General features: G+C 38.4%; 1 protein-coding gene across 2 annotated transcripts in view; it reads right to left on the minus strand.

Annotated features, from left to right (window-relative positions):
• The window catches only part of LOC306882072 (cadherin-11-like), a 52,201-nt gene extending 30,289 nt beyond the window's left edge, over positions 1 to 21,912 (minus strand). Inside the window, exon 1 of one of the 2 annotated variants that reach the window (XM_079436521.1) lies at positions 21,823 to 21,912. The gene's annotated coding sequence lies outside the window, so the exon portion shown is untranslated. Of the gene's footprint in view, positions 1 to 21,431 lie in introns of both variants that reach the window. The other variant, XM_079436520.1, reaches the window with a different exon arrangement.
• Positions 21,913 to 22,149: the final 237 nt, after the last annotated feature.

Raw genomic sequence — 22,149 nt, forward strand, 5'->3', positions numbered from 1 at the left:
CTGCCATGGGCTGCCATCCTGGCTGGCCTCTGGACTGCCATCTGGCTCCTCCCTGGCTCCTCCCACCCTCCACTCCCCCTTGGCCCCATCTTATGGACTGTTTTTGTTTATGCCCCTTTTCCATTGTCCGTCTCCCTCTTACTCCATGCCCGCCTCCTGAACCCCCACCCTCCCTCTTCTGTTGGACTATGTTTTTCGGCGCGAGGACGCGCCGTTCCGGGAGGGGGCGAACTGTCACGATTCTGATCTATTTTTGTTTAGTTATGTCTCTGTCAGCCTTCCTAGTTTGTCCCCATGATTATTAGTTAATTAGCTCCACACCTGTTTCTGTTCTCCCTTGATTGTGACTTGCCTTTAAAGCCTGTGTTCTCCCTTGTTCCCTTGTCCGCTATTGTATATGTTACACCTTCCTTTGTCATTGAGAGTAAAGCTTATGATTTGATATACCTGCCTGTGTCTTGTTTACCTTCCTGGAGTACAAATGTAACAATTAAATGCTTGACAACACATTTATGCAAAAGATGGCTTTTTTTTTTTTTATTTTTTTTAAATAACAGACCATTTGACATTAATATCCTAGCAATTATATCAGAAAATAAATAAATAAAAAAACACAAAAGAAACCAGATGCAATATCATGCACAAAAAAACATTCCAAAGCCAGCCAAAACAAGAAATTCTTCTACGCTTATTCTCAAGTTAGATTAGTCATCTTCACACTCTCAAAATGTAATTTATAAAAATCCAGTCTATGAAAAGAACACAACAATATGAGAGTGAGAGAGAGAGCACACCGAGGAAAATGTCAGTCACGTAATGGCAGCAGTTCTCCCATGAATTCCAAAGTCTGCATGTGTGTGAATCCTTTTGGCAAACCTTTTTTTGTGAGGGTTCCACAGTGGCTGTTTGATTCACAAAGGTCATGCTGTGAAAAAAATGTACAATTCTATCCTGGCAACTCATGCAGAAAAATAATTTAGTTAAATGGACGGGTTTGCCTTCAAGCCTATAAAGAAGCAAGTCGTATATATATGTAAGTGCTGTGCCTAACATGACCAGGGGAATCATTGTGGTGTGGGCCAGGTTGCTAAGTATGTGCAATTCAGGATCATATTTGTAAGGTCTCGTGTTTAGGTTTTTCCTTTCATTTATTACCTATACATGCAATTCACTTCTGTTTCCAGCTGAGATGAACACTAGTGATAGTTAAACATTATTTATTTTCACAAAAAGATTACATGATTAAAGGGGCATATTGCTGATTAATAAACTTATTTTATATTATGTTACTGGAATAATACAATGTTATGACCTCAAAACATTTTTACTATTGTATGTGATTTGTAACCTAGCCTAATAATTTTGATGTTTGCCTCACCAGCTTCATATAGTTATGGATTTTTAATAACTCAACTGGTAGAGCATATCACTTCTGATATTTATTTTCAACCAACCAATGTAATAAAACATTGCCAAATTCATCTGTTTGGATAATACTGAATGCTCTTTTAATGGCACTCATTGGACATTTTACTTTGAAAGAGTCACAAAACATGTCAGAAACAATATAAATATAAATTTGCAGAAATGCTGTCGTTTTTTTATTATTTATTAAAAAAGAAAAACATAAATACAACTACAAACTACTCTTTCACAGAGCTGTACTTTCAGGTGCTACTACTTACTTACTTTCAAAATTGACTTGTTGGTGGGTTGCCTAAATTACTAGTGAAGTGAAGTGAAGTGACATACGGCCAAGTATGGTGACCCATACTCGGAATTCGTGCTCTGCATTTAACACAGCAGTGAACACACACACACCGTGAACACACACCCGGAGCAGTGGGCAGCCATTTATGCTGCAGCGCCCGGGGAGTAGTTGGGGGTTCGGTGCCTTGCTCAAGGGCACCTCAGTCGTGGTATTGAGGGTGGAGAGAGCGCTGGACATTCACTCCCCCCACCTACAATCCCTGCCGGCCCGAGACTCGAACCCTTTGGATTACGAGTCCGACTCTCTAACCATTAGGCCACAACTTCCCCAAGACGATTAATCGACTATATAATTAGGTTGGTTTCACGTTCACTTGACCCCAAGTGGAATGCAATTCTTATACATAAGATGCGTTCAAAAACAGCTAGATGGAGCGCAGAGAATTGGAATAGAATGTGTTTTTAGATGCTAGACTTTTTTAAATTGACATGCTGTCTGAATGTGTACAGGTGTAGTAGTGAGGGGATGAATTTCAAGACATACATTTTAAGAGAAGGTTTTATAAACTGTCTAACAGCTATCATGCTGTCTAGGACACCACACTGCCAGCATGCTAATTACCGAAAAAAGAAAACCTTTTAACTAATTGGTTGTTGACTAAACCTAGGGCTTTCAAACTTGTTGATTGCGCAACTTTGCACAACAACACAACAATTATTTTATTTTTTGTGTTTTTAAATCTCTCCATGTTACCACACACAGAGCTGAAATTAAATGTTGTTTTTATTAGTCAACTCAATTGGAATAAAAAGTCAGATTTGGACTCATATCTTTAAAGCTTTTGATACAGATGTTTGTCTAGACTTGCGAATGCAAGTAGAAAGAAATCTGCCAGCACATATATCCAATCACAGCCCATTGAGTTTTGCTGTTCCCAGCTGCAAGACTGCAAATCTTAAGGCATGAGAAGGGTAATTAACAGCGTAGTCGTGAAGCCTGGCAGAGCAAGTTATCCTCATAATTACAGCAAGTAGGACCTCCGATCAGCCGTCTGCTTTAAAAAATAAATGCTCAAATGCTCCTTCACATAAACATGAAGACCTGCGAAAAAATAACTGAGGTACGCATTTCAAGTAGAGGTATCTCTTTAACTAAGCAAAGATGGCATGTGTGTGAATCTGACGGCTCTGTTTTGTTTTGTATGAATGTGCTGCATTTTTAATGTAAAATGTCTTGTGTGCTACAACCCAACCTCAGCAAATCAGGACAAAGGATAGAATTGGGTTTGGGCAAACATGGAGCATGGGAGGACAGATTAGACTTGTTTACAGGGTAAATATGCAGGTCACAGCTGTGTGGAGCCGGTGCCACAGTCTTCATCTTTGCCACACGTGACGGAGCATCTTGCCAGACACTACTGTTATTTGTGGCAGAGATGTTAGACAGAACTAAATTACTCATGTTCAAAGCTGTGTGTTTTCAGGAACTATGAGGAAATAGCGAGTAGATTTGAGATGGGCCCAATGTTACTCCCCCTCCCACTACTCCCTTTGAATTTTCAATGTCTTTGTGAATATTACATATTTTGTTTCATAATTTATTATCGCTGTCCAATTACAACAGTTTGAAAACGGTCTGTTCTGACTAGCAATCACCAAAAATGTCCCTGGGACCAAAACACAAGTGGACATCTTGTACGGCACCGTAAGAGAATATACAAGTCAAAATACGATCAAAGCAGTGCAATAAAAAGCAACCTTAAAGGATTTGTCAAGAGACAGAACACTCGTCTATAGTTCTAGCATCGTAACAACACCGTCTGGGCCTGATTTCCAGCACTTCAAACCAGACAGGGGGAAAAAACTGCATAAATAAGCATCCTCAAACACCATGCATGGCGCCCAACACAGACAGCACAAAAAAACAATAACTGTCGTCCAATCTCCTACAGACATGAACAACAATCAAAATCCAGTGCTTCTGATAGGAGGTTTATGTGAATTCGTGTGTGTGTGTGTGTGTGCATGTTTATGTGGTTTATGAGGACACAAATTTGTATAATGACATGGTTATGACAGAGGTATTACAATATGAAGGTGGTTTATGAGGACACTGCCTATGTCCCCGTAATTCAAAAGGCTTAAAAAAACATACTAAATGGTGTTTTTTTGAAAATCTAAAAATGCACAAAGTCTCCTGTGAGGGCTAAGTTTAGGTGTAGGGTTGGTGTAGGGCAATAGCACACACAGTTTGTTCAGTATAAAAACCATTACGCCTATGGAGAGTCCCCATAAACCACACACCAACATATTTGTGTGTGTGTGAGAGAGAGAGAGAGAGAGAGAGAGAGAGAGAGCGAAAGAAAACTTGCTTTCCTCTGCTTTTCTGTGGGGAAATGGACACAATTCAATTAGTAATCAAAGGACATGTTTTATTAACATCTCACAGACGAAAACATCAGAGATTCAGTAGCAGCGAGAAAAAGAGTCAGACGGTGAGGTCACCTTGTCTACCTGTGTGACTCGCCTGTATTCACCTCTAACTATACATATTCAGTGAACTGTTGATAAGAAGACATTTTCAAAGTCGAGCCATATTCTAACAACTGTGCTTTTCTGCTTCATGTATGGGGGACAACAGTGGCGTGAAATGAGTGGCTGATGAATGGCTATCCTCTTTTCACACCTAGTCTTCTATTCAGTTTTTTCCAGGTCATTTTTTTTTCCTCTCCAAGAGGAACCCCAAGTGAGGGTGCAGCTCAAGGATTGACTTTGTCCCTGATGCTTCCAACTCGAAGCATCATCAAAGCCAGCATCAGAACCACCCTCTCGGTGAGAGGGATATTACAGATGCATTCGAATCCGGATTTATATGTCTGTATATGACTGTGTGTGTGACTACAACAACAAGAGGTCAAAAAAAAAAAAAAAAAAAATACAAACTGTGATTGCACTGGTAATATATGTAAAAGTGAAGAGCCGCAGAAGCTTAAGGAAAGCATGGGTCAATGGAACGCTGATATTCCTGGCACCACTTCTCTCTCGAGGGTGATGTTTATGGATAAGCTCTTGAATATGTATTCCACAGATTATGAGATGTGCCTCAGAATGACTGTCCTTTATTTCCCCTGAAAAAGGTCAGTGACCCTCCATTGCTGGCGATCACCTGACTCGAGGCCAAATTAAATCACTCCACTTTTCCTCCTTCACTGTCATTTATTTTGAAGAAGAGGCTCCTAGTGCATCGTATTACCTGTTTGAAAACCCGCAATTGAGGGAAATTCAATATGCTTTCAACATGCATTTAGCCTCTGCGGGACCGGTGTCAGATTTGCTATTGTGTATATCTGATAAAAAAGCAATGTTTCTCCCGGTATGCTCATCGAATTATTGCAGTTCCACCTATCTGACCCTAATTTTGTAAATCATTAGGTTTTTATTATTTGTCTATAGTTCTTCACATCAAACTGCAAATGATTTTCGCCACTCTGCTGCTTTCTAATAGGATTTGTGCAGCAGCATATTTGATTGTAGTAATCTATTTACAGAAATCTTTAGAAATGAAGAGAGCTGGAGAACAAGCTGTGAAAATTGTAAATTGCTATTAAATGGGGCTTTGTGCCTGCACAACATCGATGCCCCGTTTGCATAGCCGAGGTGCATTCTGATAAAATCATCATTAATAGAAAAGACGGCCATGCGACGAGCCTAGAGATACATGGGAGATAAACCAATATTTAGATAGGCTGAGAGATAAGTAAAGGACGCTTGAAAAACTGTCTGTCTTCAAGCCAAAATGAGCATTAGTAATGAGATAAGCCTGAAGGTAGTCTGGCACCTTTTTTAAATCCTGAACTTTTCGGGATCACAATTTAGTAGTCAATATAAACCTTGTGATTAATTAGCACTTGAACTTTCATGCTCATGGTGCATTATGGGTGCCAGGAGCTAAATGAAAGAAACATCATCTCACTAGATAAGGCATCGCCCCTTTCCCTATGATAAGAACATGCTATTTTTCTTCGTTCCTTGGCTGTTGTCATTGGAAAGTGACCTATAGAATGCACTTTTTTATTTATTTACCGAGTTATTTATTTATTTTGCTCTATTTCTTTCAGCGCTCAAAAGCTGTGAGCAGCTGAATGGTTATCTTGATAAGAGTAGGCCCTGAGCTGCATGCGTTGTGACAGCCTCCAATGAATATCAAGTGACGTGAGTCACAGTCTGCAGTCATTCTGGAGGGGATAAAAAAACCCTTCCATTATAATCGCCGCCTCCTTTTAAACAGCCATTACCTTGGGGCGCAGTAGCCAGAGGTGAGGTAGGGCCGCTGACATACACCCACTGTTGCCCGCCAAATTAAAAGAGGCTCTGGCCTGTGTTCGTGAATACTAACCGCATCCTGGAAAGCCTAATGTGGATCTGATTCATCGAGTCGGACGGCCTGAAGAGGATGGGATTCCTCCACAACCTTCTGTGAGTGCGATAATAAAAAACAAGAATGAAATCAATAAGCTTGAATTATCAATAAACACCACTTTAAAAGGCAACAAAAGTGTAAAGAGTCACTGAAAAAGGATGCGGCAAGGGCTGCTGAGAGGGAGATTTTTAGAGGACGATCTGGCTTCTGTATCTCACCCACTCATGGATGCTCCGTTAATCGGCAGCAGTTGAGCCTCATTCATCAAGGCAGTGGCTTTCAAACCCCGCTCACACCCCTCACTCACGGGGGAGAGGCAGATGTAACTCCCAATGTGTGCTCCATACTGTGGCTAATGACTAAATCTGTCATTTTCAACATTATAAAGGTTTCCGTTCTTTATTCTTACAATCTCCATCATGCTCGATTAGTTGTGGTATGCTGGATTCAGCGGCTTCCTGGCCATTTTGCCCAGAATCCCTCCATCTTTTTTGTGTTGCTGCTTCTCTTATATTCAGTTTAGTCTTTGAGTGGATTTCTCTTCCCACGTCTCATACTTTCCACAATCATTTGCCCAATTATTAAGCAGACTACAATATGGAATAATTAATGAAAATGAATTATTCCAGTGGTTTAATGAAAGTGAGCCTAGATTCACTCTGACTGTATAGACACAGTAATCTTCCATATTACAGTAAGAAGTGATAAAGAGAGAATATATTACACTGAACACTCATTGTGTGTAACTTAAAATATAAGACTATTGGGGAAGCAACTTTGAAACTGTAGATTGCAAAGTTAGAATTTAAAATAGATATGCTTTTTATTAAGAAAACAAATCTTTAATTTATTAAGGAAAGGTAGCAACATGTAATATTTTTAAGATGATTCATCTTAGGACACAGATAATAAAAGAACAATATACAAATATCCAAATAGGCAATGTACGAAGCAGCAAATACACAATATATAATATAGACAACTATGTGTGTACAGGTCTGATATGTGCAAATTTGAAATGAAAAAAAATAAATAAATAAATAAGTAAGTGTGGTGAATAAATAATGTATAATAGAGTTGTGTGTTCCGCGTTTTATTGTTGAGTGTTCATGAGATGGATTGCCTGAGGGAAGAATCTGTTCCTGTGTCTGGTCGTTCTGGTGCTCAGAGCTCTGTAGCGTCGACCAGACGGTAACAGTTCAAAGAGGGAGTGTGCTGGATGTGAGGGGTCCAGAGTGATTTTACCAGCCCTTTTGCTCACTCTGGATAAGTACAGTTCTTGGAGAGTGGGAAGGGTTCTACCAATGATTCGCTCAGCAGTCCGGACTACCCTCCGTAGTCTTTTGAGCGAAACAGTGATGCTTTCCCCACAGGATTTAATGATGAACAGAAAAGAACGGCATTTATTTGAAATAGAAATATTTTTGGAACATTATAAATTTAATTATCTGATTAAAATGATTCTTTTATTTTAAAAAAAAAAAGACTAAAACCTAACTTTTGAACAGTATATGTACTACTGTTTTATTAGGGTTATAACAAGTCAAGTCAAGTCAAGTTGAGCTTTATTGTCATTCCGCTACATGTGGGGACATACAGTGGAACGAAATGTCGTGCCTCGCAGGACCACGGTGCTACATAAATACAGACATACAACAATGAAGTAAAACAACACTATAAACCTATACACAACTAACAGTGTGTATAGAATTAACATTACTTAATTTTACAATTATCAATTATGAATAAAAGCAGAAAACAATTTTAGATAGCTGGTTTAAAATAGTGATAAAAAAACATGTTAATGTAGATAAAATAATTTATTTATTTGATTAGTGATTTATATTTATTAAAATAAACTGTGAAAAAGAAAAGTATGATTTTAGTGAATCAGTTCAACACTACACATGCAACAGGTGACAGAGCTTGTCTGAGTATTGCCTCAGCTCATTCATCTGCAGGCATAATAAAACATGATGAAAAATACTTTTTTTTTTTAAAACTGCAACTGCAAGACAAAAGTCCCTTGTTAGTGTTTTGAAAAGAACTGAGCTACAATCATATTACTGAAAAATGTAGTTTGTAGCATCACTACTTTTAGCTAGTTACTTAGTAAAATTAAATACACATTTGTGCAGTTTTTATTCTTCTCTCCCTCATTTTCAGAAATAAGCAAAAATCGTAGGCCTACAATTTTCTTTCAAGGGGTGCACAAACCCAATTGCATTTCTCCACAGATTTAAGTGTCTTTTTGAAATTTTATCCCTGGACTTAGTAAGGTGCCACTAGCCAGTCATAATCTGTTATTGTGTGCCTGAAACCATGTGTGATTAATTTCTCTTTTAAATGAACCGTCCAGCCCGGTTTGGCATTGGGGCCATGATGGAGCCGCACTATAAATGGTTTATGTCATGGCTTTTGTCAAGCGCCTTTCCCCCGCAGCCTCGCTCAGTAATTGAAAAGCCACCTCCGACGGAGCGACTGAGCGACTGTGTTTGCTGCATACTGACGATGGAGACCGAGGGGAAAATGGTCCGAGTGGGTCTTAGCACCTCAGTGTGAATAGCTACCCAACAGGATTTCCAGGGACACCTGCACTGACCCATAATGACCCACTGGGCCCCCTCCATCCAAGCAATAATGTTTTCTGTTCAGGCAGGACGGGAGGTGGAATAACTGGATGACGGAATGAATAACAATGTTAATAACGAAGCTCTCGCCGAGCTTTGTGTTAGTATCAGATGTGTTCATTGTGAATTTGATTTAATCTCAGAGGCAACTATATCTGTCAGCGTGGCCTCAACAGGCATGGAAATCGCTCTCTTTTTCGTCCCTCTCTCTCTGTTCTTAGCCTCAGGATTTGCTTTGCTTGCATACAGAAGGGTTGTGATAAATGATAGCATCTGCCTGCCTCCTTCACACCTGCATTTACAAATTCCTCACTGGGAAGAGCTAGGTTGGCACTACGCACATTGCACATGGAAGAAAAAAAAATAAACAAAATAAAAAATAAATCTTTCATTAAAGTCTTTTGAATGTATAATTGCAATAATGTTTTTCATAAAAGTGTTCTCCCTTATATACCTAAACATTATAAACATTTACACCTGATCACAAGCAATGAGCTGAAACAGACTGTTATTTTAAGTACTAAACTTATAATTACAAATTATAATTATAGACTTAACTGGCAGTTATACTACTACACATATCACTAATTCATTAAGATCTTTCTTTTTTTGAAAGAAACTTCATTTATTTCATCAAAATTACAAAATGTTGTGAACTAATAGTTTGAACATATTTTTAACATTATTTTGAACTCCAGTCTTCAGTGTCACATTACTAGGAATCATTATAATATGCTCTGATGACATATTTTGAAATCAGTGTTGAAATGTTGTGATCCATTTTGTCATGAATCTTTCGTGAATGCAATTATTTACTTTTAATATAAATGTTGTAACTTTAGAAATGTCTTTGTCACTTTGAACAATTTAATGCATCCTTGCTGAATAAAAATATTAAAATCTTTAAAAAAAATAACAACAAAAAAAACAAAATGTACTGATCAAAACTTTTGAACAGTACATTATTATTATTATTATTATTATTATAGAAAATAATATGTATTATTTGTATAGAAGAATAGAATAGAATTAGGGCTGCCACTAACGACTCGATTAATCTAACGACTAATTTTTCGATTAATCGATTAATCTAAGCGACTAATTTCCCCCCAAAAAAGCAACAATTTTACTTATTATATATTAATATTAATATTTTATTAAACCAAATGAAATCTAAATTTCTATGAAATCCTTTTTTAAAGCAAAAGTGAAGTGCAACATAGAGTGCAAGAAGCAAGTGTCCATCTCATAGTCCAAATCACTCAAATCAGAGATCAGTATTATAGTGTGAGAATGACAACATATCCACGTGTTCTAGTCTAATAATAATACAATTATAATCAAAAAAACACTTTTTAAAGGAGCATTCACCAGAAATATTATTTACCAGAATTTATTTAGGTGAAAAATGTAAATGTACTGTAAATGTACAGTATTTCTGAAAAAAAAATACTTTTTTTTATATAATAATGCTTTTTATTATTAAAATGTAATGGAACAATTAAAATGGAATCCAGAAAATAATGGAAAACAGAATTTGGTAAAGATAAAACTGTAAAACTCAATTAATTAGACAGGCTTTTTGATTAATAAAATTTAACAAAACTGAATTTGGAAATAAAACGGATTTCATAGGGCCCTATAATTATTATTATTTTTTTTGTGTGTGGTTATAAAAATGGATTTAAGTGAACAATAGCTTTTAAAATGACTTAAAGTACATATATAATAGCAATGATGCAATAATACTTAGTTCAAATAAATTATCAAAAGCAAGAAATCATATTGAACAAAACTGTTAAAATACATAATGTATTATAAACAATAGAGCTAATGTACATTACGCATAACAACAAAGGCCTGCAGGAGGCGCCGACGACCTGATGATTATTTTTACACATTACTGTTTAATATTGACCAAGCACCATTTAATTCAAACGTACACTTAATCTTTAATATTTGGCCATTCCTTTAGGACAGAAATGTTATAGCCACTGTAATTAAATGAATATGTGGACATCTATCCGTGTAAACTCAGAGTGAGGGGTTGAGCTTTTATTTTGAAATCACAATGTATTATCCTGTGTTTGTGTAGATTTATAAATGATTTGCCTCCCAAATCTGATGAAATAGCGCGTGTTGCATTCCCAGATGAAGGTTATAATAAACCCAAACTCACAACAACATGCAGAGATGAGTTTGAGACGCTCCACATGTAAATGATAACAGTTTCTGTGGAGCTACTGTGAACGGAGCCGCTGTGAGACGCACAAACTTAACCTACACTCGTGTAAATAATTAAAGCGCATATACTGTGTGAACTGCGTCGCATATAATTATTTAATTAAATCATAGCGTTTGTGAATTCACAATTATGCTTAATTATGATTTTTAAATGGGTTTAATATATCATGCAGCCTTGGAAAATAGTCTAATAATGTGTTTTATGGATTCTCGTCCGTGAAATGCGCCACTAGTATTTTGCCGTTAGTCGGCGCGAGCAAAATGAAGTTGACGATTTTTATTAATCGACTAGTCGCGACGAATCAACGAATTGCGACAGCCCTTAATACAGTAGAATAGAATAGAATGGAATAGAACAGATTAGAATAGAATAGAAGCAACCCTAAAATGTCTAAAAAAATACCATTTATATCAATTATAAACACAGCAGCATTCAAAAACCTTATTTTAGCAGTTAACCATCTGGGTCACATCAGGACAGATTAGCGTTTACACTACAAATGGGGTGTGATCCATGCATCTCAGAATGGAGTGATCAGATCCCCAAATCTTTTGGACTGTATTTATCAATGAAACATAACCACTTCTGATCATCTCAGACTGATCTTAACACCAGTTCTAAACAATTTCTGTAAAGTCGCTTTGAAATCACTGGCAATGTTTTAAACGCTACACAAGTAATGCTTGACTTGACCTCAAAGTCAGGCCAAAGGAAACAAAACATGTCTGCTATCAAGAGTTACTGCTTTCTCTATCCATCCACCCCCCACTTTCAGTGACAATATGCTGTGCCCCAAATAACCCTCAGAAGCAAAGAAACACAGCCAAGTTAAGAAGTTATAGAATTGTCAGCTTCCATGCCACTCAAAATCTCCCATTTCCTTTGCTTCAAATGCAGCTAGGAGCAATGCTTTTGAAATGTCCTATTTGTGTGCATGTGGTGACGTGCATGCCTCTATTCTGCGTTAAGACACTTCTGAGAAACAATGCAGACCACCTCACCCTGAACTGTCCACATATAAAATTCAGCAGAGTTTTTCACTGAAAGCAAAACAAAACCTTTCGCTCTTAAATTTCAGCAGTAACTGTTCTGCTCAAAGCTCAGATTTCAGAAGCAGCATGAAGAAATAAAGTAACTCAGAGTCAAATTACTTTAATACGTATATGTATGATATGTAGCATGTGACATAACGTCAAGGAGCGTATGATGCAATTCATAAGCAATGGTTTTATACTCTAGGCAGCACAGTCACTGCTTTTGCACTTTCATCTGAGCATTCTCAAATGTTACCAAGGAGAGCCACTGAAACACAGACAGCTGTCAGGTCAACAATCACACGAGTGGGCATCAAAGTAAAGATGGTTTGCTGTGGGGTAAAAGGTGCATAAAGAAGGTGAATGGGCGAATGGCAAAAGAAGAAAGCGACTGAACTGGTCTTTCTGGCATAAAATGAAAGACAGTGTTTTACATGACAGTTGAAGGAGGTACAGCTTGTTTGCTCTTCGTGGGAGTGGTGGTTTGATTTGTATGGATAGTGGTCTGTAAATTAGGGCCCCCCATACACCACACTGTCCTGGTCTCTCAGCAGGGGCTGGGCTTCTCCATTACAAGCCGGTTGGGTTTTCCGACACCAGCCTAACTGTCACGTTAATGAACGCCTTGCTGGCCTTCACAAGCTCTGTGTCCTTGTGGAAGTGACAAGCAGTGTACAGCCCTTTACCGTTCTCACTGAAAAGGACATTACATCCTTCTCCTCCAACAGTTGTAGTGCTAATATTTAGCAGCCTAATTAGAAAGGGAAGTGGCTGCTTTTCTTAAAAGACTGTCTACCCATGGGCCACCCACAATGTCAGGCAGCTGGAAATAATTTCTGCCTTACTGTAACCTAAAAAGCCCAGCAAACAGGGGTCAACAGGATGTGGACACCCCTGCATTAAATTATAACAATTAAAACCTCAGGCTGGACGAGTCCCTGAAGCCCCAAACTATTTACTACAGATTTTGTCCGTGACAGAAAGAGGTCTAAAACGAGCCTTCCTGACACAACAGAATTTACAGAGGTGTGAAATTAAGTGCAATTTGGCATTCCAGTGTTCCAGCCAAACCTAAAATGCCTTCTTAATGCGAGAGTGAAGAATGATTCAGAGAGGATATAAGCAATGGAAAAGCTGTTGCATCAAAGACAAACAGCCCCACAAATAGAATGACAAAAGTTCATGCTACAGAGGTAGTACTGCAACGCTGGCAGATTCCCGAGGGTGCTGGATTCAAGAGTGTGAATGAGTTTACTGATGCAAACCTTCATTGACAGGCACTAAACAAAAACGGGGCACTAGATGGAGAGACAAACGCTCCTTTTCTGGTGCATTTTGTTTTTGTGGTCTTTTTCCCACATTATTCTCTTTTCTTTGAAATCTATAATATATTTTATTTCATTATTCAATATTTTTTTTGGTTCATTTAATAAACAAAACATATAACAGTATCAATCAAATCAATTAAATATATTAAGATGTTTGAAAATAGATGAGCTGTGTAATCCATTAAAAACAGAATGTATTTTATAAAATAAGTCCAAAATGATCAGAAATCAACAAAAGGTCCAAATATGTACCTTATAATTTATAAGGTTACACGAAGAGAACCATATCCTACTAAACTAATCTTGTTTATGCATGTAGTAGGAGATGTCATCATTTTTCAAATGGTAATAAACCTTAATATATGCTGAAGTGCATTTTAGATGTTCAAATTGAAAGTTGAAGACAAGATTTACAGAAAATCAGGATGATCAGCAAGATTTATGTTTATGCAAAATTATTGGGCATATCTGTACATGTTGTCATGTAGAAAAAAAGTCATTTCTAGCATTGATTTAGCAGAAAACAAAAGGGGAATCCGTACACCAAGTTCAAAGTCCAAAATGATTGAGAAAACATGTCACAGAAGATCTTCATTTAAAGTGACAACAAAGTACAAAAAGTTACTGTGTATAAAAGAAAAAAAAATCCTAACCCTAACCCTAGAACTTATTTAGTAACAATATGTAAATGTTTTCAAAAATAGTTTCTCAATATGTCTAGAACCCTTGAGCATTTGTGAAACCTTTGAGGCTGGTTGAGGTTAGACGGTGGTCAGTTTTGAAGCATCTGCCTCCTGGTCTCTAAGATCTCGCCGGCAACGCTGAAGACTGAATCCGCCATTGTGGCTGCTCGATAAAGAGATTAGGGCACTGTGAAAGGAGGCGGGACAGCATCGCCGTGCATCTGAGATGCTTAGCTGAAAGGCCCATTGTAGGCCCAGTACACATCCTGCCTTCCCAGAGTACTTGACAACCAAAACAGCCAACAACAGAATTCCTGTGTCAAACAAAACGCTCCTTGTCTACCCAAAGGTTTATCTGCCTCATTTACAAATGTATGCCTTTGTGACCAAACTGCTTCCCATTAACCCAGCCACTAGAAGCAGAACTAAATAAATTATTCACTCGTTCCATGCTATTTTTGTTGATCTCAGGGTTAAAAACGAAAATGACACAAATAACGTTTAGAGAGATGGATTGACTGAATGCCCCTCTCTTTAAAATGTCAATAGGAAGGAAAACCAGGATCCGAGAACATGTGCTGGGACTGTCCCGCTACTCTTTTGAGTGCTTTTTTCTCTTTCGCCGAAAAATTTAATTAGCATATCAAGTCAAAAGAATTTATACATTATAGAACACCAGATGTTCCAAACCAACTGAGTTCATACACATTTCTTTATTTTTCTCTTTTCTTTTCTTTCTTTCTTTCTTTCTTTCTTTCTTTCTTTCTTTTATTAAAAAAAAATATATTATTCATCCTTATTGATTTAGCTGCCATTTCCCTCTGAGGAAATGAGCTCTTCAGATAGTTAAATTTAGCTAAATACATGTAATCAATCATGCATCTTGTCCCATTATAATTCCCTGAAAAAACTAAGAGGTATAATAGAGAAAATAATATCATTTACATATCTTTTCAAGTCCTCAGATCCTGGCAAAGAAAGGGCCACATCTCAGCCTGGATCTGGGGCCCTGCCATTGGCTAAAGTAAACAAAATACTGATTAGAAACCCCTGGGATTATTTTTGCATCATAATTCATTCAAGACAGATTTCCATCCAAAAGTTAATATGAGACCTTGGAGATCGCGGATACACGGCTGTGAATGCCAAGGACTACAGAAGGTTATCAGTGCCGTACTTGTTAAAGTCCCGGTAGTGCAAGCTCAATTTATTCTACTTATTATGTATAAACACAAAAATTGGAAGCCTTTATCCGTATCCCTCGCCTGAAATATTGGCCCACCAGGTTATTCAACAAATTATTTTATCTTTCACATCATCTGTTCCATAAACCTAGTTTTCGCTCACCGTTTGGGAGTTGTTGTTCCTCGCAGCCTTTTCCCCTGTTCTTTTGGTAACTGAGTTGTAATTGGCCTGCTTGTTATTCACTGTTGACAAAGCCCCAGTGCTGCTAGATTTGGACCTCTTGTTTTCTCTAAGTGAACCAGCCAAACGCTAGCATTGTGGCCAGGTCTTTAGAGAAGGCTGCCCATCAGATGGTCAGTGGAATGGAACATAGCCTGATTCTTCACACACCATTTTGTCAGCTTAGGGATTAAAAGGGATGAATATTTTATCAAGGCCACCAAAATGGCCAGGAACGCACAAAACTGAAGCGCTAAGTGCGTGAGGTGATGAGTTACGTCTTTTTCTATCTCTGCTAATAAAAATTACCATGTCCTCTGAGGACCAAATAAAAAATATATAAGAAACATCCTGTGCAGCCATCCATAACCATATACATCACGTGTCAAATTAATTTTGTTTTGGTGGATTTTCTCTGGCTTTCATCAGATAAGGGAAACAAATGGTAGTAGAGGGGAGATGAGTGACAAAAAAAAGGCTGATGAGGTGGTAATATAACATGGAAAAAGCTCAGGTTATGGCTGAGTGGAGGCCAGGGCTCTGAGACGAATTCTGACAAAGGTTGGCAGAGATAGAGGGAGCAAAAGAGTGGGCAGTGATGAAGAGAAATAAGAGATTACTGACTGAGATAGACGGGGGAAAGTTCAGACTCTTTTCTCGCAGCCGTCTGACATTTACAGGGCCAGTTTGGAGGAAAGAAGCTGGAGGAAGCTCTTGACCTCCACTTCATTACAAGCCCAAAAGACCCTCCACCACATTAAATATTGAGAACAGGTGAGGCAGCAGCTCTGAGGAAATACAACAGAGTAAAAGGACAGCAAGCAATGAGGGATGCATTGAACTGTGAGAACAGCAATGCACTTTTCCTCCCTCTCTTCGCCTTTCTCTCTCTACAGCAAACTTAAAATCCAATTTCATGCCTCATGTCTTAAAGTGAGCTAATTTTAAGAGATTTCCCTTTCACTATTTTGTTTCTGCATATCAACAATCTGCAGCAATATTCATTACCATTAAGTAGGAAACAATAAGCTACTTGAACATTGCTATGAAAACTCGTGTGATGGCGTAGCGCTTGCAAACTGCAAGAGACAACTACCTAAGAGACAAATACCAAGCATTAGCCGGTGTCATCATGACTGGCATTCTCTGTCTTTTTCCTTTTGTTCTGGTAATTTCTGGGCTGGTGAGGCAGCAAATAAATATTTAAAGACAGAATAACATAGCGATTTACGCACCCCACACATTCAGAGACAACCCTCCAATACACGTCGAGCCAAATTACAATGATCAGATTGTGAATCAAGGTGTGTTCTTCCCTATTGTTTCATTACCTTCGAAGACTTAAGAACAATGAGTATACATCTCAGGGAAAAGTTTAATTGCGCCATATCGTACATTGACAATATCACAGTGAAGGATAAAAGGAAGAGAGTTGGAGTAAGTATTAGCGTATTATGCAAATGCATCACCATATGCCACCAGATAATGAACCCAGAACACTTAACGCTCTGATTGTGGGCTATGGGTGATCTGTAAATTAAAAGAAGTTAGTTCACTTTCAGAAGGAATAGGATGAGGTATTTGTGAACCATTTTGTGCTGGTGTGCTCTTTCTGATTGGTCTACAAGGAACCACACTCATTGTCTTCAGTGTCTTGAATATTAGTGTTATTGTGCACTGTGTCTATGCTGGGCTTAAACAGGGGAAACCCAACAATTAGCTTTATTGCAGATGCAAAGAAGGAGTAATGGAGCGTGTCATTGCAGATCAGTTCATCCTCCCACCCCTTTCTCACTCCAAAAAGGAAGAGTTGCAAACCTGTGAAAACCCTCAGCAACACTAACCAGATGGCTGGTATCTGGACTCACAAATAAGCTACTTGTTTACTTACAGGGATTCATGGAATGGCAGGGGATTTTCATGCAACCACATGTCGTCATCCTTATAAAATAAAATATTCCTGTGCTTCCTGTATCTGACCCATCACGTCTGTTTTATTGGTGTTATTACAGCTGGAATTCAAACCGAGAGGGAAAGGGGGTGGCACTACTGTCGTAGGATTCATTATTGAAGAGAAGGTTACGCGTCTCATGTCTAATTGTGCTGTGTGGAAATGGGTTCAGGATAATGCTATCTGCTATTTTGCGGCCAAGCAAGCCTGAGAGAAGAATTGGGCCTATTACTGGCTATACACCTAAGACACATCAGTTATGACCAGTGCTTTCTTTCTAAAGGTCAGCTCTGTGAGAATGCAGCAAAATTTGGTATTTTGGATTCATTTCAACAAAAAAATACTTTAATGACTGGGTCTATAGGACAACATATCACTGGCAAAATTAGCCTCTTTAAATATATTTAAATATTATATGAAGTCCACTTTTATAACAATGATAAGACTGAATACATTAAGAAAATAGACTACAGATAATGCCAATCCGAAATGTACTATTATTAAATTAATGTGAAGTAATACCACAAAATAAAAATAAATACAAATAAAATCTGTCCACATGCTTGATAGTCCCTAAATAAAATAAAAAAGTTACTTTTCATCATTTTGTTTAATAATTGCATTATATTTTGTTGCATTTAAATGAGAAACATAAAAATAAAAACGAGCATGAGAACACCAGTGCACTTGAATCATTTTAAAATATGTGCTATATTATCCATGTATAGCCATCCATAAAAGAATACAGGATACAACAGTGAAAGAAGGGCGAGTTACATCATGGTCTTCAAAGGCAAAGGTTAAAAAAAAGTATGATGATATAGTGCTAGATCAAAGTGTGTTCTTGACATCAGAAAAAAAGTATTTCCAAACTGCTTTGACAAAATCTACTTGGCCTGTCACACTCCAGGCTATTCAGGGTAAATGAAGAATATTAACAGTGAAGCCTAGTAAAACTAGCATGCCATACTGTTGGCAGCAAATTCACAATGCGTTTCTGTGTTTTCATTCATAATCCAATGCATTTTCAGAACAGCAGGCTCCAGATTGCCAACATTTTAGTGTGAGATCACATATCACACCAAATCTCATAAAACAACAAACACCAAACTGCAACTGGCACATTGCGGCCGTAGTTCATATGAATTCATCCTCATATACCTCTGTATCACTAAGATCCTCTCAGGTATTATTCAATTGGCATCCTTTCCAGAATCTCAACAGCTCTGTACAGCATTAGTCGTGAGATCACAAATGATGAGTAACATTTGTCATTGCACCGCCTTGTAAAGTAAAGTGTTAAAAGAATGAAAGGAAGAAAAGAAAATCACCCCCTGCTCTAAAAGTTAGCATATAAAAGGGTGTATGATTTTCTGCTATGCTAATTGCTCTTCATAAGGGTGAATGGATGTATTCCATGCACCCACGCAGTGATTAGTACAATCACTTTCAGCATGAAGGCTGCTTTGTATAAATGAAGCTATAATTCTCCACTGTGTCAAATACTCTATTAATAATTCTTTGAGGGGAATTTTTAAAAACGAACGTATCCAATTTATTCTCCTGTTGCCACATTTCATCCACCATATTTTAAAGTGGTAATTGTAGACTCTCTTCGTGAATCTTTGTAAAAACACTTAAAGATGCAGGCCATTGTATAAGCTGGTTATCAGATCAAACGAAGCACTTTAATCGATCACCAGGAAAGACCCACTAGAAAGTGCAGGGTTCTCTTACAGCACCATGCTACCAGTCAGAAAATTGTATTTATGTGTTCCAAGGTCACTAACAGATGGCATGAGATTCCTGCACTGGAGACAGTTGGCACAAACAACTTGGCCCTGTCCAAGTGCCGGTATAATCATCATTATTCTGCGCCTGAGTAGAAACCACCACAATGAGACCATACTGCCGAGGAGGCTGCCAGCAGAATCAGAAGGACTTTCTTCATGCATCAACGTGACTGAATTTACCTAGGTGTGGAGATTCATTTACCTTTTTTTCAGCAAAGCTAAATTTTGGCACTGATTGTCTGATCTTAACTTTGCTTTTGCCTTTCAAAAGACTGGCTTTAATGAAAGCGGAAATGAAACGCTCCCTCACAGAATATGGACTGATCAGAAGAGCTCTGAAAATCTGTTCTAGCTGAGGTATTTATTCCTTTAATTGAAAATTTAATTCAGCACAGAGATCCCTCTACCTTGTTTGGATTTGGCTGGTGGTAAAAAAAAAAAAAAAAGGTCTATTTGAGAAGCTTCACCAGTCATCATAACAAATGCCTTTATTTGTTGAAAATGACTGAGTCTCTTCCTCTATCGACCCGCAGTGATGTGGGACTGGAGCAGCGCAGCACCCAACACAATGCAAGCGCAAGATACCGGGGCTTCATTTTTTCTCCCTGCACACAACTCCAAGGTGGTAATGTGACACCAAAGGTAACAGAAGCCACTGACTAGAGAGATGTTAATCCTGACAAAGTGCCACAGCATTAGCCAGAGCCTCTGCTAGATTGAATTCTGCATCCCTGGGGAGCATGAGCAACACAGACGGTGGCGCTCAATCTTTTTGAGTGGTCCTCCGAGACAAAACTGTGGTAAGCAAACTGGGCCAGGACTAAAAAGAACAACAGCACCCTCTGTTGAATGCATGTGAGCGTACATGGTGTTCTTCAAATATTATTAGTGTAATTATTATTATTACTATTATTATTAAGAATAGTAATACTAACACATTTTTTATGTTATTTTAAATGCATTAGTATTGGATTGCTGAGATAAGTATATATATATATATATATATATATATATATATATATATATATAGTTTCCATATCTCTTGTTAGGCCTATATCTGAGATATAACTGCCAAAAAAACAGGCATCCTTTGCCTATAGTCTGAACTAAATTCTAGTCACAATTCTAAAAACATTTTAATGGCAAAATAGGCTTATCCTTGACAATGTAACTATGACCAAAATATGAAAATATGATTCTGATTTATATAAAGCATAATTTGTATTGTAAATGCAAAATTCACGTTTCACGGCCTTTCCTTAACAGTCAGATCCAGACTGATTCGCTTCACTAAATCATTCACTGTCTTCACTAGTTCTACGCGTCCTACCGAGGAAATGCAGAGCTGATATTGTTCATAAAAGATTTGTGTAATGATTCATGGTGTGATTCTCATAGTCGGGGGTATATGACTGTTTTTATGCCCGGGGTTGTGCTCTCTCACCACCCGCACGACTCCTTCATTCCCCACCGTGAATGCTGAGGCGTTTGTGGATTCACTCCAGCGACAGGCGGCTCGCATTCCCTCAAGTACCAGAAACTCGTGATGGGGGAAAACCCCATTACTTCTATCAAAATAATAATAAAAATCGATTTAACTTCTCGTTGAATAAATTAACAAATAAACAATCCGGGGACTCAATTCCTGTATGCAACAGATGGAATCGTTATTATGGATACAGGCTATTAAAGCGGCATGGAAAGTTGTGCCCAACACTCTCGATGATCGACAGTCTTGTAATAATGGCAAAGTCACAAAAATAAATCAGATAACCTGAATAGCTAATAATAACGTCCTGTAACCAATAAAAATCAAACCACAGCGTATTTCTGCACTGCGCATATAGCCTATATTTTATTAACTTGACTTCGTGATTTGAACGCGGTGCATTTCCACCACGTCGTGCTCACGATCTGAAGAGCAGCTCAAGACTAAAAGTTGAGCTACTCGCTGAGCCATGAACAAGAGCTCCATGGTCCAGCAAACTGTCCACGAAAGCAAATCGCTCCTCTGAATGCCATCTGAGGCGCTCACATTTACTACAGACTAAGTGTGCATGGTTTACAATAGGTGAGTGCAGTCACTGCAAGAGAGCTGACTTCTGAGGCATGGAGAAAACCTTTGGTGAGAACGGCTGACCTGTCCTCTCCATTCCTCAGAAGACAGCTTTTTTTTCAGTCCAGCGTTGGTATGATGCGCATTTCAGTCTTAAACAGCAGCATCACTTCCTACCTTTGAACACTTTCAAAGACGACACCGGTTGTCCAATGATGGTCCCAACAGCGGCTAAACGCTGCCACTTCTTCTCTCTGACCAACAATCAACATCCAACAAGAACAGTCTGTGTGTTAGCACTCCAGACGCAGGGTCCTCCTTGCCAAAGTCCTCTCCCAGAATTGAAGAAAAACATAAACCCCCGCTTGATTTATTTATTTTTGTTTGTTTGTTTTGTTTTCTTCCCCTCTCCCTTTTTCAAGTAAGTACCGAAGGCAACTGTTAAATTAAGCCTGGTGAAATAAAGCAGGTATGTCCACGATCAGTCACGTTCGCTCTGCTCCTCCAGCAGTCGGAATGATGATGATGACCGGTGCGATGTAACGCAAGCAGGATGTGTGTGTCTTACCGCCGGCGACTGAGTCGAGTCGACCCTCCTTCTCTCCCTGCGTTTCCAGATGGAAGCAGTTTCTCATCTGTCCTGTCTTGCGGTCCCATCTGAAGCGAGCGGCCAACGCAACTGTTAAACCGGCCTCTAAAATCCTCCTCCAATCAAAACAGGCGGATGAAAGCTGAGCCCCCACTGGGGAATGAAAAACCCGCTCGTCTCAGTAAAATAAAGAATATAAAATTGTAAAAGTGCCACAGTTCTCTTTGAAAAATCAATCTAATAAAACGAATAAAGACCGTTTGCGGATCCACAAGAACTCTTTAAATCTCGCACTCTTACTCGTTG

Source organism: Barbus barbus, assembly GCF_936440315.1.
Source record: "Barbus barbus genome assembly, chromosome: 2".
NCBI classification, from domain to species: domain Eukaryota; kingdom Metazoa; phylum Chordata; class Actinopteri; order Cypriniformes; family Cyprinidae; genus Barbus; species Barbus barbus.